Here is a 16,093-nt window from a genome sequence, read left to right on the forward strand (position 1 = left end):
TGCCTCCCCCAGTTTCTGTTCTCACTGTCCCGAGTGCCGGTTTTCTGTTACTCACGGCCTCAACCCCCAGCACTGTGGAAATCTGACTCAGCTCCGGCCATTGAGGGATAAGCAGATGTCCAGCGGTGAGTCCTGAGAAGCTGTTTTCTTGATGTAAAGGGGGGTAGGTAAGAGCACCCTGGATGGCAATCTGCCTTATGCCTTCTTATTCTCTTCTTGGTGGGACATGAACATGATGTTTGGAGCTGTCAGGGCCTCTTTGTGACTGGGAAGACAAAAAGCTGACAGCAAAGTGTGCATATGGAGAAAGGAGTTACAAGGAAGCTGGAAACTTAGTGACTTCCTCGAGCAGCTGCCCTAGCTTCCTACAGCCTTGTTACATTATTTTTTTTAAAAAAAAAATCGTTCTCTGACTAAACCATTATTGTGTTTCTAGGACATAAAGTCAAATGCAACCCTGATCTAATTTCCAAGTGTGTTTCTATGTCAGATGTTCCTGCTCACACTTTGTTCTTCTTCCTCCGTATCCCCCGCTCCCTTCTCCTCCTTCCACCTAATACCCCATATGCTCTGCCAGTGTTCACCACCCCAAAGTGCTGGTCTTAGCAGATTGCCCACACACTTATCAAACAGATTTATTTATTTATTTAGAAAAAGCCATGATAAGAAGCAGCAGCTCGGGTACACAGGAGAGAAACACAGGAAAGGTCTGCGACTATGTGCTAGGCAGGCTTTTGATGCGTCGTCATGAATGTGAACTTTGTCTCCTAAACGAGGAACTTCTCATGCACCCCAGCAGACAGGGCATTATAGATAGACATGACCTCTGGAGATTTGTCTCCAGCAACCCCACTCCTGGTAGCAGATCCTAGCTTCAGTTGGTTAGGAGGAACGAGCCATTTAGATGACCTTGTGACATCCACTAAACATAAACTGTTTATAACCCCAATTATCTTTTAAGAAAAATGAGCCCTGTTTGGCTTCTGTTGACACAAGGTCTGGCCAGGCAGTGGGAGCTGGATGGCTCTGCGGAATAATTCTTAGGGAAGAATCTGCTATGACCTCAGTAGAGAAGAAAGACAACGTTCTTTGTTGTCAAGTTTTGCCTCAACTTAACACAAGCTAGAAGGGAACCTCAGTTGAGAAAATGCCTCCACAAGGTCTGGCTGTAAGGCATTTTCTTGATTAATGACTGATGGGGAAGGGCCCAGCCCATTCTGGGTGGTGTCCTCCCTGGGAAGATGGTTCTGAGTTCTATAAGAAAGCAGACTAAACAAGTCATGTGAAGCAAACCAGTAGGCAGCACCCTCCATGGCCTCTGCCTCAGTTCCTGCCTCCCGGGTCCTGCCGTGTTTGAGTTCCTGCCCTGGCTTCCTTCAGTGATGCACTGCAGTGTGGAGTGTAAGCCAAATAAACCCTTTCCTTTCCAGGTCACTTCAGTCATGATGTGTCATCATGGCATAATAACTCTGTCTAGGACACCTCCCTAACCTTGGGTCAGATCATCCAGCCGGCAGTGATGAGAATGAATAGGGGGCTTATGGGAGTCTTGGTGAGGATGTGGTTCTGCCCGACCACGGTGCTTGGCACACCTCTGTCTGCTCGGTCTGGATGTCTGCATCTTTGCGATTCAGAAGATTCTCCTGTTTATGTCCTGCTTTCTCTCCTGACATTGCCTCTCCTGTTAGTCTCGCCACCCCTGGAACTGGAGTTACAGGCGGTTGTGAGCTGCTATGTGGGTGCTGGGAACTGAGCCCAAGTCCTCAACCTGTGCTCTTAACCACAGAGCCATCTCTCCAGCCCTGTTTCTGAGTGTGCTTCATGGTGAGCAGGAACTTGGTATACCCAGTCTTGGTTCAAGTCTGCTGCTGGAAACACCTGTCCAGGTTAACCAAAGCCCCTCTGCTGTCTTACAGCCCATAAACTTAAGAAGTTGTATCTTCCTAAGGACAGGAAAGGGTACCCAGCACATGGAACTGTGGGGTTCCCACAAAGTTCATCTCTGTTCTACCGGTAGCTGTGGGCAGATGTCTGCTGCATCTCTCTGGACCTCGGTTTCTTATGTTTACAAAGTGAAGCATTTAATATGGACTGCATATCCCCAATCTACAGGTTTTAAGAGCTCATGCCCAGCTACTGACGAGGCTGAGGTAGGAGGATCACAAGTTCAAGGCCAGTATGGGCAACTTAAAGACCCCGGCTTCAGTCTCCAGGGCTACTTTTAAAAAGGGAGAATGAGGGGTACAGATATAAGCCAAATAGTATTTCAGTGGCTCTAAAAGCTATGATAGAACTACTCAAGCTATTTCCTAACGACAGCAGCAGAGTCTCCTCTCTAGACCAAGATATGGAGCAGATATACTGCACACAGCTAGGGAGTGAGGAAGGCCCCAGACACTGGCATTGCAGGCCTCGTGGGTTAAGGGCAGTGCCCAGGCTAGTGCAGCTGAGTGACTTCATGACCAGGGACCACAGACAGGACCTGAGCTGATCAGCTCTGAATCGAGGTCAAAAGTCCTCCCTCCACACGGGAACTTGATGCCATCTACCTGGTGTGTTCCAGGCAGCATGGAGACAGAGCCTGGGTCTCACAGCTTTGGGCTTTGATTTTCTGAAAGATGTTTCCATTTTCAGAAGCACAAGATAGACAAAGGAGAACTGCCTGGATGCAAGTGTGCTGTGCTCAGGTGGGATTATATGAGGGGACCCCAGCCAGCTACACAGCAGGATGGTTTGATACCAAGTATCCATGAGTGGACACTAGGAACAACTGAGAGGCTGCAACCACCTAGGAAGGAAGAATACCTGCCTGATTGACACTGTGTTTTCTACAGGGAATGTGGCGCACCATGCCTGTCTGCGCTCCACGCGCTACCATACAGTTCATGAGCCGGGCAAGGGGCTGGAGATTCACAGACTCACAGACAGAGACACAGGTCATCCTTGATGCCAGAATGCCCCCAAAATGTCCCCTTTATTGTGTCCAGGGGCAGCTTATATGAGGATAGCCACTCCCCAGCCAAATGCACCAGAAACCATTCCCATGCCATCAGGAACTTCTGGGGGGCTCGTGCTCAGAGCAGCTGTAGGCACTCAGATCAGGAGAAAACAAGTTGTTTACAAGAAATTCAGGATCTGGGGGTTCACAGCTCCCAACAGGGGAAGCTTCCCACTTCGTTATGAAGCAGCAAGAAAGTCCTTACCAGATGCTAAAAAATGCAGGCACTATTCTCTTGGATCTCCTGGCCTCAAGAACCATGGGCCAGACAGACTTCTGTTCCTCATGAATTGCCAGGTATTTTGCTATAGCAATGGAAAATGAGTGAAACCACTCTTTAAGGTCAATAAAAACTATTCTTAGAAACTCCCAGGCAGTTCCCCCAGCCCCTTGAACCTCATTGATCAGAATTGTATCATATCCCATGCCTAAACCAACCACCGCTAATGGACATGAATGGTCATGGCTGGCCTAGACCAACTAATGGGGGAAGGGTGGACACCAACATACAAAACAGAGTTCAGTTAGTAAGGAAGAAATGGTAGGGAAGAGGATAGCTAACTGCTCCAATAACTAGAATCTCAACTAACTCCTAGTAAACTCAGTTTTGTGGGTTATCCTTTTCTTTGTCCCTATGGCCTGTGTGACAGCAGCACTGGGGGATGGGATCTAGTGGGTACATGTGGGATTCAGTTGACACCTTTCTAGTGTGTATGGTGTGTGTGTGTGTGTGTGAATGTGTGTGTGTGTGTGAGTACACAAGTGCGAGAAAAGACACAAACCACAAATCGTAACCATCTTCACCAGTTTTAAGCGTACAGTTCAGTAGTGCTGGTAGCATTTGTGTTGTTGCGAAACAGAGCTCCGAAACTTTCCCATCTTGCAAAACTGAAACTCTGTACTCATTAAACAACCCCCGCCCCCTGCCCCAGCTCCCAGGCTCCTGCACCTACTAACCTGTTAGCGGTCTCTACGGTTTTAACTTCTCTAGCTCTGTCCTATGAACCAGTTCATGCAGTGTTTGTAACTTTGTCTCTGGCTCATTTAAGTTAGCACAGTGTCCTCAGGGTATTGTTGCAGAATGTAAAGAGCTTGTCACCCCTTGTAAACGACTGAGCATCCGCTTGTTCCTTATCTAGTCCTCTACCGGTGGGCATTTGGCTTGCATCTACCTCTTGGATATTGTGAGTTGTGTTTTGTTTTACATTTTTTTCATTACTTGTCGCATGGGTGGGGGGGGACTGCACATACCATGGTGCATGCATGGCCGTTACAGGACAACCCATGGAAGTCAGTTCTCGTCTACCTGTGTGTTGCAACCAGCTCTTTTACCTTCTGGGCCATCTGGTGAGACTTATCTCGAGTGGTTCTGGATGAACACAGGCGCCCATATATCTGTTTGAGGGCCTTTGGGACACACCCCCACCCCCAGCAATGGGATTCCTACTCCTACAATATTCCAACTCTTGACTCTCCGAGGAGCTGTTTCTCATAGGGACTGCACCACTTTTCATTCCTACCTGCACTCCTGGGGTGTCTGAGTTCTCTACATCCTGGCCAACACTTGTTACCCTGCTTGGTTGACGGTGGCTATTCCGATATGCATGAATCATGTTGACTGTTTTGTGTTTGAGAATCTTTTTGTATGCTTTTAGGCTGTTTGCCCTTCTTTAGAGAACTATCTACTCAAGTCCTTTGTCATTTTATCCCTAGAGCACAGCCAGCGAGTTGGCAGCGAAGGTGGTGTCATTGGCCTTTGGATCAGTCAGAGGGTTCAGATTAAAGTTCTGTGTCACGGTGGTCAGGGATAAAGGGAGCTCAGCTTGGCCCAGGGTCTTTCCCCCTCACACGGCCTTCCTGTCGAGAAAGGCACAGGACAGTCACCTTTCAAGCCGCCACTCTGATGCAGAAAGTGCCAGGTCACACACATCTCTCGGCTGTGAGATTCTTCACTGTCATGCAGCACCACAGTCAGAAATGTTCCTTTCGCTGTGTCCTTGGAGACAAGGTTATCACTAAATTCACATCACTGGTCACCTTGTGCAGTAGGGTGATAAGGCTTTGGTCAGTATGTCTTTGGATACCATGTCCTGTGGTATCTGCGTGACTTTCATCTCCCACGTGTCCCTCAGGATCTTCCATGTTGACTCTTGGTGTCTGCCGGGGGGCAGGACTCCCTGTGCCAGTGTCCACCTCACCCCCACCCACATTACTCATGGTGGACGACGCTTTCAACACGGTGTCATGCTGCTCATTGTGCTCCTCTTGTTGCGGTTTAAAGATTTCTTCTTACATTTAGCATATGTGGGGGGTGGGCACAGGGACATGCATGCCACAGTGCATGTGTGGCACTCAGAGGATGACCTGCTTGGGGGAATTGTTCTCTCCTTCCACTGTGGGTCCTGGGGATTGAACTTAGGTCATCGGCTCTGGTGGCAAGTCCTTAACTGCTGAGCCACTGTCCTGTCTCTCCTGTTGCATTTTTCCCTTTGGAACACAGTTGGTACAGTCTTAAGTGTAATGGTCTGTCCTGTCCCTTTAAGAGACAAGCCCTGCCCAGTCCCTCCCCCATCTACCACCAAGGCAGGCAGATCTTTCTTCCTGCTTGCAGCCAGAGTCCTTTCTTTTCTGTGTCTCTATCTCAAAGAGGCAGCTTCTGTCTCTCCCTTCTCCCTACTTTTCCCCTTCCTTAATCCACTAAATAAATATCCAACTTCCCTCTGCATGGTGTGCCTATTCATGGTGTGTCTCTGTCTCTCGCCTGCCACGTAGCTCCCTGCTGGGGACCAGCCATCTTTGAAGAGCTGTGGTGTGGTCTAGTGGCATACCCATCTGTCTGTCTCTTCTCATGGGACTGGCTGCCCCATAGAGATCTCTCACCCGCCACGCAGCTCCCTGCCTGGAACTCGTGGCCCACTGCAACCACTTGGGGAACTGCGCCATCCCTGCCTGGGACTGGCTGCTCTTGGGACCTGCTGCCTGCTGCCTGCCACCACTTTGGGGACCTGCGGCATGGTATCATGACCTGCTGTCCGCTGTAGTCCTTTGGGGATCTGCAGCATTTTACTTAAACCATAACAATAAGTGTTGTTAATATCCAGGGATTCTTGGTGTTCATTTACTTTTTCCAAAAGAGCTCTGTTGTGAATCCCTGGGAGATAATCGGGGAAAGCAGGGAAGGAGTTGGAGTCCTGGCTATGTGGGTAATTCGTAATCCTGACGTTCATTTCAGGTTTCCTTCCATATGGGGGTGCACAGGTATGAGTCCTGTCCACCTTGACTAAAGGTCAGAGAGTGGAAGCTTGTTTTTACTCTTTCAAAGTTGGTGACAGCAGGTGTGGCTACAATCAAGGTGTCCTGACCTAGGGTGTGGTTACTTGGTATTTTGGACATTAAGATGGCCCATAGAGGTGGGTCCGGTTCACCTTGACCAAAGGTCCAAGAATTCAAGCCTATCCTGCTCCTTTAAAAAAAACATGTTTGACATAGTAAGTAGCTGCCTACAGGATACTTGTTCTAGGGTGTCTTCGCTGCATATCCTGCCCCAAACATCAGAATGCCTAACTCAGGAAGCAATGGCTAATGTCTCAAGTACTGAAGCGAGTAACTGCTCTGCTGTCCTTTGTGTCATGGTAAAGTGGTCTTTTGCTGCCTTCCCCCTTTTTGGATTGGGGTATACAAATGTATGGCAAATAAATGCGGGCACATTCAGTATTCAGTATTCACTGAGTTGCTCTCCCAGTATTATCCTATGTCTCCGTATTTCTTTTGTATTTCTGTCTGGAACATACAAACCCATTGAGGCTGGACCATGACAGCTGTCACCCCAACGTGTGGCTTATGACACTTTTAGTCAAGAAAATTCTCATGTGTGTCAGTGAAAACTTTCTGGGAAAAAAAATGGAGCAGATCACACTGCATGGATCACACTGTGTGGATCACACTGCATGGATTGCACTGCTCAGATTGCACTGCACAGATTACACTGCACAGATTGCACTGCACGGATTGCACTGCACAGATTGCACTGCAGGGATTGCACTGCACTGACTGCATTGCACAGATCATACTGCTCAGATCATAGCTCGGGATGAAAGAAGGCTGTGAGGTTGTGACGAGAGGCCATTGGGCTTCTAAACTCCTCTGTAGGCAGCAGGCTTCCTCTTGCATGCACTTCTCCACACTCCCATTTCGCATCATTGCAGGGCCACAAGGGAGTCATGAATCTTTTATCTTGTCCTGATGATGACGAGAACTGAAAATGACGGCTCAGCAGTTAAGGACACTTGCATAGGACCATGACTTGGTTCCCAGCACCAGGCAACTGCCTGCAACTCCAGTTCCAGGGACCTGGGACCCTCTTCTGACCTCTGTGGGGACCTGCAAGTATGCACTCTAATGGTCAGTCCTGTGCCATTAAGAGACAAGCCCGCCCACTCCCTCCCTTCTATGCCTCTTTAAAAGAGGTGGCTGCTGCCATGGCTCCTCTCCTCTCCTCCCTCCCCCCTCTCTGTCTCTGTCTCTCTTTGTCTCTTACCCTCTGCGGCTCCTCGGGCTGCCAACCCCCCAAGGTCTCTCACCTGCCTGTGAACGCTCTGCCAGTGCACACATAGACACACATACACATACATAGACACACAAAAATAAATCTTTAAAATAAAAGAATTACAGGTTCCAGGTCAACTTTTTGGCTCACTAGGACAGTGTGTTTTCTAGAGTACACTTCTCTAAGGTCAAGCAGGGTGTCTTTCACCAATTATATCTTCACAAACAGTATGGCAGGCTTCAGACCAAAATGCAGTGTGAACTCATGGCCACAGGCTTTCGGTAGCTGGTTTTCTTAGCATTGGAAAACTATTTTCATGTGTGGATAGTTGATGAAGAGGCAGGCCACTAGAGAGCCCAATAACACCATTTTTCCTGCGCCTTATTTTTTAGCCAGACTATAGTGGTATATTATTTGTGTTTTAATAAATAAACCCTGCCTGAAGATCAGAGAGCAAAGCAGCCATACTAGTCAGCCGTACAGGCCAGGGAGTGGTGGCACACACTTTTAATCCCAGGATTTGAGAGACAGATGCAGACAGATCTCTGTGAGTTCAAAGCCACCCTGGGCTACACAAGATTGAATCTGTCTGAAAAAGAAACAGAGCTCACACAAAGGTGATGCCAGCACTTGGGATCAGATGCCTTTAATCCCAGCACTAGGGAGGTGGAGATAGGAGAGATATGGCTGGGTGAAGAGAGGAATATAAAGGGGAAGAGACAGGAACTGAGTGGGGTGTGGAGTCTGTGGTGTGGAGTCTTCAGGATTCTTGGAGACAGGATCTTGCCCATTTTTGCTATGAGGTAGTGGTAAGAGCCAGTGGCTGGCTGCTTTGCTTTTCTGATCTTCAGGTTGAACCGCAATATCTGTCTCTGGGTTTTTATTTTTCATGCTACACTAGACCAGTTTGTTGTTGGGCTGTGGATGTTCTTTGTGCATGTGAGGCACACACACACGATTTGCAAGTATTTTCTCCCTTTCCACAGACTGCAATTTTGCTCTCAGTTTTCGTATCACTATTCATCGAGGAAGCCGTCTTTCTTCATGGAGTGGATGAGGTTCTCTTGTGGGAGATTATTTGATTATTGTGCTGGCTAGTCTTATGTCAACTTGGCATAAACTGGAGTCTTCTGAAAGAAGGGAACCTCAGTCTAGAAAATGCTTCCATAAGATCCATCTGTAAGGCATTTTCTTAATTAGTGACTAATGGGGGAGGGCCCAGCCGATTGTGGGTGGACCCCCGCTGGGCAGGTGGTCCTGAGTTCTATAAGGAAGCAAGCTGAGCAATCCAGTAAGCAGCGTTCCTTCATGGTCTCTGCATCAGCTCCTGCCTACAGGCTTCTGCCCTGTAGTAGGAGCAGTGGGCTGCTTCCCGCCACCCGGCTAGCTTTACCCAAAATAATTACATGGAAACTGTATTCTTTTAAACACTGCCTGGCCCATTAGTGCAAGCGTCTTATTGGCTAATTCTCATATCTTGCTTTAACCCATATTTAGTAATCTGTGTAGCACCACGAGGTGGTGGCTTACCAGGAAGGATCTTAGCCTGTGTCCATCTTGGAGAGGAGAGCTATGGCGTCTGCCTGAGGCGTCTGCCCGACTCTGCTTTCTTTCTCCCACAATTCTGTTCTGTCTACTCTGCCTACCTAATTTTCTGTCCTATTAAAGGGCCAAGGCAGTTTCTTTATTAACCAATGAAAGTAACACATAGAAAGAAGACCCACCTACATCACTGCCCTGTTTGAGTTCCCGCTCTGACTTCCTCTGCTGACGGACAGTGATATAAAGTGTAAGGAATTAAACCCTTTCCTGAACTGAAATCCCGTGTAGGCCGATTTGGCTGGTATGAAGTCTTCGAATCCATGACTCAGGGTGCCGTCCTGTTCATGCCATCTTTTATTTCTCCTAGCAATCTTCTGTGGTTTTTAATATGCAAGTAGTTTTTTTTTTTTGTTAAGTTTATAACCTAAGCATTTTCTTTTTTCTTTTTTTGGTTTTCAAGATAGGGTTTCTCTGTGTAACACCCCAGCTGTCTTGGAACTAGCTCTGTAGACCAAGCTAGCCTCGAACTCACAAAAATCCACCTGCCTGTGCCTCCCGAGTGCTGGGATTAAAGGCATGTGCCACCACCACCCGGCACATTTTATTTTTTCAATGTGACTGCCAACAGTATTTTTTTTTTTTTTAGGCCTTTTCCAAATTGTTTACTGTCTGTCTGCTTTAGTGGTGGCCAAGATAACTCCTGGTCTCAAGATCTAGACCATGTTTCTTTTACCTGATGGTAGGTCTTCTAGTTTACCCCCTCCTTCCCCATCCACTGACTTCTGGGCTCTTTATATGGACGTAGGGAGGGCTCCACTTGCCAGGCCTATAGGAAACCTACGGGTCTCTGGGGGCCTCCTCCTCCACCACCACCACCCCCCCCCCGTGGACATTTCTGTTCTTGAGTCCCGGATGGAGGGCTGACAAGGTCTTCTGTAGCCTGTATCCCCCAGGGTCCCAGGCAGGACAGACAGGTTCCCTCTATTGCCTGAGGTTCTACTGGCCTGTTAGAAACCTGGAGAGAGAGAAGAGCACAATGGGCCTACAGTCCTAGAGACCTGGAACCGTACCTCATTCTGCCTATGTCTTACTCCCCTCTCCCAGCATCAGCCTACAGAGTTCAAACCCATGGCCCTGTTGGGGAAATACCATGTCAGCCCGTTCCTCTCTAGTTTTTCCATCTAGTTCTTCTTTTGTGGGGAGGGATGGTGTGAGGCAGAGTTAGCTAGGAGGAGAGTCAAGGCAGGGTGTCACACAGTCCAGGCTAATGTCTGGTTTTATTGCCCAGGATGACATTAATCTCCAGTTCTGCCTGCCTCTATCTCCTAAATGCTGGGATTTTATGCATATGCCACCATGCTGGCTCTTACCCAGTTCTTTCTGTCCCACATCTAAAGTCCATGAGAGAAAAACAATTGGCAGGCTCTACTCTTCATGCTGGAAGCTTCCCCTTGGAGGCAGGCCACCTGGGGTACTGCCCAGCCTCAGCATGGGTGAGATGGGTGAAGTGGGGGGGGGGTTGGGACACGGCAGCTCTTTCCCCAGCTGCAGGTGAACCTTACTCCTCAGTGGTCTGGGTAGTCTCCCTGCCTGGGGCCCTCTGCTCCAGGCTTGTTACTACCTGAGGAATTGACGACCTGATAGGAGAAACCTCAGTCTGCTCAATACCTAGCTTAAACTCTGTGGCAATGACTTTCAAAATGTGGTCTAAGGGGTCTGGGAGGTAAAAGGATGCCAGTAATGTCAGGTGACATTGGAGTCCCCTTCTCCTTCTCTCCCAGAGTACACAGGTTTCCCAGAAGCTGTAGGATACAGGATATCATAAGGGACTGAGTGCTGAAAGGAGCACAGTTGTCTTCTGGAAGACTATTCTGTTCTATTAAAAGACAATTACATCAACATGGTTCGTTGGGAAAAGGCACTTGCTGCCAAGCCTGGTGACCTGAGATTGATTCCCGGGTTCCTCATAATGGACACCGAGAATTGACTCATATAAGTTGTTCTCTGACCCTTATACATGTGCCATGGCATGTACCTGCATGTGCACACATGTTTGTGTGCATACATACACAATAATTAAATGTTAAAAAGAACTTTAGAAAAATTGCAAGAGTGGGGTTGGAGAGATGGCTCATGGCTTAAGAGCACTAACTGCTCTTCCAGAGGACTCAGTTTGATTTTTAGCACACACACACACACACACACACACACACACACACACACACACACGGCAGCTTATAACTATCGTCACTCCATTTCTAGGGGATCTAATGCCTTTCTCTTTGGACACAAGGCATGCACATAGTGCACAGATATACATTCAGGCAAATGACCCATATACAAAAAATTAAGAAGAAGAAAGAGTGATGCTCTTCCAGAGGACCTAGGACCTGGGTTTGGTCCCCAGCACCCGCCTGGCTGCTTACAGCCTCCTTTTTGAGGGCTGCTGTCCCTAAGAAGGCTGCTGCGCTCATGGTGGTTTTGAAGCTGTCCTTCACTCTTTGTGTCCTTTCTGCTGGCTTCACAGTAGCATGCCACAGGAGGGCAGCAGATTCTGCCACAAGCTCCACAGGCCTTCACCCCAGGGGTTCACTAAGTCCTGCTGCCTCCAGCCTCTTCCAGTATCTGGCCCAGGTGCTGGACAAAGTCATAACTGGGGCCTTGCACGGGGGAGACTTAGCCCTGGTTTCCCACCTATATCCCTGGAGAAGCATTGAAGGAGGATTGGTCCAGGGGATCAGGCAAGAGCCTCGCTACTTTGCTGGGAATATTTGGGGAAGCCGCCTTAGCTCAGTGTGACAGAACGGGTCCTAGAGCCCCTCTCTAGTCTTAACTTTGACCTGAAAGTGTTGGTTCTTGTGGGAATTGTCTTCTGGAAGAGCACCCTGGACCACACAGTGTTCAATAGCACACAGTTAATCGCCCTGGGCTAGCGAGTTTCCCATCACAGTGACAGTACCTGAGTTTAAGAGATCAGGCCTTATTCTGGATTGTGATTTCAGCGGCTTTGGTCCATGTTTGCTTGCTTTGTTGCTCTGGGGCTCGTTACAGCACAGTGCATCCTGGCAGAAACGTGGGTGCTATGGGAGAACTCTATTCACCTTGTGGCTGCCAGCAATGCTCCACCTTCCAGGATTAGAACAGACAGGCCACTACCATGCCATGAGGTGAGCCATCTGAGCAGAAGAATCTATGGTCTGAGACTTGGCAGCAAACATATTTAGAGAGAAAGAATTTTGGCCAGTGGTTCTCAGTCTGTGGGCTGTGAGCCCTTTAGGATTGAATGACCCTTTCACAGGGGCGGCATATCAGATATCCTTATATTACCATCCATAACAATAGCAAAATTACAGTTATGAAGTAGCAATGAAAATCGTTTTATGGTTGGGGGTCACCACAACATGAAGAACTGGCTTCAAGTGTCACGGCCTTCAGAAGGTGGAGAACCACTACTTTAACACATGGGGCAGTAGACGTGGGGAGGGAAGAGGAGGTGCAGGCATGTTACCTGCCTTTTTTTACCCAGGTTCGGGTGAAGGTAGAAGGAGAGGGAACAGGTGAAATTTTACCCATAACCAGAGCCTCATGTTGACTCCAGAACAAGTCATGGGGCTCTCTAGGAACGGGAAGCAGGGATTGTCGGCTACTTAAGGCAGTCTTTTAGCTTCCCCTTAGAGACTTATCCAAACAGCCTTAAAGCAACCCAGTGTGAGTGAGCTGGCTCAAATGAGGGCCAGGAGAAGCAAAGTCACAAGACAAGGGTCCAAGTCCCACCCTGCTCAGTTTGTGGTCCATGCTCTTTCTCCATCTCTTTCTCCATCACCGTGGTCTGGCCTCCATACGATTCCCCACCCCTCTAGGTATTCACTACCAGGGTTGGTCACCCCAGTGATACATAGAAATCACTAGTCCTTGCTAATGCAGGCTTTGAAGGTCAAGGCAATGTTGTGGTCCTGCTTCTACCATATGTAAGCTGTGTGGGCCAGGACAAGGGGCCTAACTTTGAGTTTTGTAGTGAGGAGGTGAGCAGGCCTGCTTTTTGTCCCGCCCGGCTCCCGCATGACTAGCTTTACACCCGAAATAACAACACACAAATTGTATTCATTTAAACACTGCCTGGCCCATTAGTTCCAGCCTCTTATTGGCTAACTCTCACATCTTGATTAACCCATTTCTATTAATGTGTGTAGCACCATGAGGCCGTGGCTTACCAGGAAGATTCTAACCAGCGCCCATCTCAGAGAGGAGAGCTTTGGCATCTGCCTCACTGCCTTCTTCCTCCCGACATTCTGTTCTGTCTTCCCCACATACCTATGTTCTGACCTATCAGGCCAAGCAGTTTTCTTTATTAATTAAGCAATGAGAGTAACACATAGACAGATGACCCTCCCCCATCAGAGTTTCTGTCTCCTCTACTGCCAGAGGCAATAATAATACAGAGCTATGAGAATCATATAGCAGAAGGCATCTACAGAGATTAAGTCGGTGCTTGGATGGTAGCAAGGGCTCAACAGGCTATGCCCAGTGCTGCGTTTGAAATGTACTTCTATTTTGAGACAGGGTTTCACGTAGTCTTGACTGGCCTTGAACTTGCCTTGTTCCTGAGGATGACCTTGAATTTCTTAGCCTTCTAAGTGCTGGGGTTACAGGTGTGCACCATCACACCTATTTTTATGCAGTGCTGAGGGACTGAATCCAGGACTGTTGTGCATGTCAGGCGAGCATTTTACCAGTATTTATCTCCAGGTCTAGCTGGAGCTCTATCTCCAGCCCCACGCTTAGCCACCTTAAAGAATGTACTGTTTTTAAGTATTATCGCTATGTTGTACAATAGCTGTCTTGTACAAGTTTGTCCTGTGGGGTTTTATACCCTTTGGCCCCCCATCTCAGCCCCTGCTAACTACTGCTCTGCTTTCTGCCTCTCTAAATCCAACCTGTTTAGATTCCGCACATAAGCAAGATCATCTGGTATTTGTCTTTCTGTGCCTGGCTCACTTAACTCAATGTCTCCCAGGTTTAGCTATATTACAGAAAATTATAAGAGTTCCTTCTTGCTAAGGTTGCTTTATTTTAGGGCATTGCATTGTATGTATATCCCATATTTTCCCCAGCCATTCATTCACTGATGGGCACTTAGGTTGTACCCATTTCTTGGCTGCGATTAACAAGAGAGAGAGCTTTAGGCAGCCAATTCCATTTTCTTCAGATATATTCTCTGCTGGGGTAGTTTTGAACCTCTCTTTAGTGTTTTCTTTTTTCATTGATGATATTTCATAAACGTCTTTTGCATATGTCTGTATATGATCCTTACATGTGAGTGTGGGCACATATCATGTTATGTATATGGATGTCAGAGAACAATCTTGGCAGTAAGACCTTGCCTTCCACCTCGGTGAGACACAGCCTCACTGTGTGTATGCTAGCTGGCCCATGAGCTTCCAGGGATTCTCTTGTCCCCACCTTCTGCCATACCATAGGAGCATTACCGTTACAGACGTGCACTGTGCTCAGCTTCATATGGGCTCTGGGATTTGAACTCAGGTCTTCTTCACACCTGCATTTATTTATTATGTATACAATATTCTGTCTGTGTGTATGATTGCAGGCCAGAAGAGGTCACCAGACCCCATTACAGATGGCTGTAAGCCACCATGTGGTTGCTGGGAATTGAACTCAGGACCTTTCGAAGAGCAGGCAATGCTCTTAACCTCTGAGCCATCTCTCCAGCCCAATGGCAAATGCTTTCATTTACCCGCTGAGCCCTCTCCCCAACCCACTATAAATAACCCCTTGTGTCATTAAACATCTACAGAAGTAACTTTGAAGGCTGTATTATAGTTTACTACATCAATGATTAATACTTTTCATAACCATTCATTTACTACTAGACTTTTAGGTTAACATTTTTGCTGTTATGAATAAATATACAACCAACTTTTTTATGCAAAAATAACTTTTTTCCTTTTTTGTGGGGGTACAGTGGGCAGGAGAAACTGTCCATGAGAGGCAGAGAGGAAATCTAGTTCAGTATGACTTAGTTAGCAGGCTGGTTCAAACTTCTGGGGTCTGACACCAGGCAGTTTATTTTAGCCATACTTAAACACAGCACAATTTTGGGAAAATGTTTCCTGATGATAATTAACTCAGTCCTGTGTGTACAACAAAGCTGAAGACATGTTAGCACTGAAACTCTTTGCAAAGTACATGTGGCTTCTTTCATCAAGATGGGTTCTGTTGACTCAGAAACAATGCTCAAGAGAAGGGTCTAGGGAGAATGACTGAGGCAAACAGTGCGTGTGGGAGTCAGGATTGGCCTGGCCCTAAGATAACACAGAAATCACTTAGGCTGTTGGAAAGTGCAAGTGATATCTTTCATAAGAATGGGTTTATGGACTGAGAAGCAACGCTCAAGATCTAGAAGGGGATAGTTTAGGATAAACAAACATAATAGTCTGGGGGATTCGGGTAAAGCCTGGCCCTATAGATAGCAAAATATCACCAGGTTGTAAACTACATCTGTTGCCAACATTCCTGGAAGAAGACATGTAGACATACCCTTCCTTTAAAGAGACAAGCATGTGTGTTTAACTCTCCTGGTTTCCCTAGTGTTTATCCGTGTGTGTAAGGACCTGTATCCTCTACAAAGCTTTAAATTATCTACATAGGATAAACTTAGTAAGAATATGGATATTGTTAAAGCTAACTCTTTTAAAAAGGAGGAAACAAAGTTCCCCTGGATGACATCCTGGCTCTTAGGGGTCGGTTTTCACCCCTCTGAACATTCGGGTCTGTTCATCCAATCATCTCTTTAGAGCACTTCCATGTTAATGTCTAGTTCACCAGTGGATACTTCTAAGATTCAGATTTTGTCGTCTTTTCAACAATCAAGTTGACAATGCAGGCCTCTTTAGCCTTCTGGCGACATTTCTGTTCACCACGATTTCTTCAAGGTAACTTACTATGACCCCACTCGGAACCCTTGGGCCAACAGACCGAGCACAGGCCAA

General features: G+C 47.4%; 1 protein-coding gene across 1 annotated transcript in view; it reads left to right on the top strand.

Moving 5' to 3' along the window:
- The window catches only part of Coq8a (coenzyme Q8A), a 64,363-nt gene continuing 48,270 nt past the window's right edge, over nucleotides 1-16,093 (top strand). Inside the window, exon 1 of the mRNA XM_038350210.1 lies at nucleotides 1-125. The gene's annotated coding sequence lies outside the window, so the exon portion shown is untranslated. The remainder of the gene's footprint in view (nucleotides 126-16,093) is intronic.

Source organism: Arvicola amphibius, chromosome 12 (assembly GCF_903992535.2).
Source record: "Arvicola amphibius chromosome 12, mArvAmp1.2, whole genome shotgun sequence".
Lineage (NCBI taxonomy): Eukaryota > Metazoa > Chordata > Mammalia > Rodentia > Cricetidae > Arvicola > Arvicola amphibius.